The sequence below is a fragment of the Tasmannia lanceolata genome, unplaced genomic scaffold (assembly GCF_043159265.1).
Source record: "Tasmannia lanceolata isolate RefF3 unplaced genomic scaffold, GAP_Taslan_0.1 ptg000037l, whole genome shotgun sequence".
Taxonomy (NCBI): Eukaryota; Viridiplantae; Streptophyta; class Magnoliopsida; order Canellales; family Winteraceae; genus Tasmannia; species Tasmannia lanceolata.
In genome coordinates this window covers 37,609,660-37,612,845 of record NW_027518714.1, presented here as the reverse complement: position 1 = coordinate 37,612,845, position 3,186 = coordinate 37,609,660, and positions in this window count along the sequence as shown.

Here is a 3,186-nt window from a genome sequence, read left to right as displayed (position 1 = left end):
AGTCTCTCTTTTCAAGTCCAAATATGGTGAAATTTCTAACAAATTAGTGGACTTCAAATTCTCTTTCAACGAAAAAAATCCCATTTAAAAATTCGGTAGGGCGAGAGTGTTTTGGACTATTTTATAATGAGTGTGTGAAACGTCACCCAAAATTAAAACGTCCATAACTCACTCATTTTAAGTCGAAAAGTGGAGAAATTTCTATCAATTAGATGTCTTCAAATTCTCTTTCAAGTAAAAAAATCTCATTTAAAAATTCGGTGGGATGAGAGAGTTTTGGTCCATTTTAAAAAGAGTGTGTGAAACGTCACCCAAAATTAAAACTTCCGTAACTCTCTCATTTGAAGTCAAACAGTGGTGAAATTTCTACCAATCGGAGGTCCTAAGATTCTTTTTCTTGGGAAAGAAATCTCATTTCAAATTTTATTGGGATGAGAGAGTTGTAGTCCGTTTTATAAAGAGTGTGCGACACGTCATCCAAAATTAAAACCTGTGTAACTCTCTGACTTTAAGTTCAAAAGTGGTGAAATTTCTACCAATCTTCAAATTCTCTTTCCGGGGAAAAAAATCTTGTTTTAAAAATCGTTGGGGTGAGAGAGTTGTTGTCCGTCTTAAAAAGAGTGTGCGAAACGTCACCCAAAATTAAAACCACCATAAGTCTGTCTTTTCAAGTCCAAATATGGTGAAATTTCTAACAAATTAGTGGACTTCAAATTCTCTTTCAACGAAAAAAATCCCATTTAAAAATTGGGTAGGGCGAGAGAGTTTTGGACCATTTTATAATGAGTGTGTGAAACGTCACCCAAAATTAAAACGTCCATAACTCACTCATTTTAAGTCGAAAAGTGGAGAAATTTCTATCAATTAGATGCCTTCAAATTCTCTTTTGAATAAAAAAATCTCATTTAAAAATTCGGTGGGATGAGAGAGTTTTGGTCCATTTTAAAAAGAGTGTGTGAAACGTCACCCAAAATTAAAACTTGCCTAACTCTCTCATTTGAAGTCAAAAAGTGGTGAAATTTCTACGAATCGGAGGTCTTAAGATTCTTTTTCTTGGGATAGAAATCTCATTTCAAATTTTGTTGGGATGAGAGAGTTGTAGTCCGTTTTATAAAGAGTGTGCGACACGTCATCCAAAATTAAAACCTGTGTAACTCTCTGACTTTAAGTTCAAAAGTGGTGAAATTTCTACCAATCTTCAAATTCTCTTTCCGGGGAAAAAAATCTTGTTTTAAAAATCGTTGGGGTGAGAGAGTTGTTGTCCGTCTTAAAAAGAGTGTGCGAAACGTCACCCAAAATTAAAACCACCATAAGTCTCTCTTTTCAAGTCCAAATATGGTGAAATTTCTAACAAATTAGTGGACTTCAAATTCTCTTTCAACGAAAAAAATCCCATTTAAAAATTCGGTAGGGCGAGAGTGTTTTGGACTATTTTATAATGAGTGTGTGAAACGTCACCCAAAATTAAAACGTCCATAACTCACTCATTTTAAGTCGAAAAGTGGAGAAATTTCTATCAATTAGATGCCTTCAAATTCTCTTTTGAATAAAAAAATCTCATTTAAAAATTCGGTGGGATGAGAGAGTTTTGGTCCATTTTAAAAAGAGTGTGTGAAACGTCACCCAAAATTAAAACTTCCGTAACTCTCTCATTTGAAGTCAAAAAGTGGTGAAATTTCTACCAATCGGAGGTCTTAAGATTCTTTTTCTTGGGAAAGAAATCTCATTTCAAATTTTGTTGGGATGAGAGAGTTGTAGTCCGTTTTATAAAGAGTGTGCGACACGTCATCCAAAATTAAAACCTGTGTAACTCTCTGACTTTAAGTTCAAAAGTGGTGAAATTTCTACCAATCTTCAAATTCTCTTTCCGGGGAAAAAAATCTTGTTTTAAAAATCGTTGGGGTGAGAGAGTTGTTGTCCGTCTTAAAAAGAGTGTGCGAAACGTCACCCAAAATTAAAACCACCATAAGTCTCTCTTTTCAAGTCCAAATATGGTGAAATTTCTAACAAATTAGTGGACTTCAAATTCTCTTTCAACGAAAAAAATCCCATTTAAAAATTCGGTAGGGCGAGAGTGTTTTGGACTATTTTATAATGAGTGTGTGAAACGTCACCCAAAATTAAAACGTCCATAACTCACTCATTTTAAGTCGAAAAGTGGAGAAATTTCTATCAATTAGATGTCTTCAAATTCTCTTTCAAGTAAAAAAATCTCATTTAAAAATTCAGTGGGATGAGAGAGTTTTGGTCCATTTTAAAAAGAGTGTGTGAAACGTCACCCAAAATTAAAACTTCCGTAACTCTCTCATTTGAAGTCAAACAGTGGTGAAATTTCTACCAATCGGAGGTCCTAAGATTCTTTTTCTTGGGAAAGAAATCTCATTTCAAATTTTATTGGGATGAGAGAGTTGTAGTCCGTTTTATAAAGAGTGTGCGACACGTCATCCAAAATTAAAACCTGTGTAACTCTCTGACTTTAAGTTCAAAAGTGGTGAAATTTCTACCAATCTTCAAATTCTCTTTCCGGGGAAAAAAATCTTGTTTTAAAAATCGTTGGGGTGAGAGAGTTGTTGTCCGTCTTAAAAAGAGTGTGCGAAACGTCACCCAAAATTAAAACCACCATAAGTCTCTCTTTTCAAGTCCAAATGTGGTGAAATTTCTAACAAATTAGTGGACTTCAAATTCTCTTTCAACGAAAAAAATCCCATTTAAAAATTCGGTAGGGCGAGAGAGTTTTGGACTATTTTATAATGAGTGTGTGAAACGTCACCCAAAATTAAAACGTCCATAACTCACTCATTTTAAGTCGAAAAGTGGAGAAATTTCTATCAATTAGATGTCTTCAAATTCTCTTTCAAGTAAAAAAATCTCATTTAAAAATTCGGTGGGATGAGAGAGTTTTGGTCCATTTTAAAAAGAGTGTGTGAAACGTCACCCAAAATTAAAACTTCCGTAACTCTCTCATTTGAAGTCAAAAAGTGGTGAAATTTCTACCAATCGGAGGTCCTAAGATTCTTTTTCTTGGGAAAGAAATCTCATTTCAAATTTTGTTGGGATGAGAGAGTTGTAGTCCGTTTTATAAAGAGTGTGCGACACGTCATCCAAAATTAAAACCTGTGTAACTCTCTGACTTTAAGTTCAAAAGTGGTGAAATTTCTACCAATCTTCAAATTCTCTTTCCGGGGA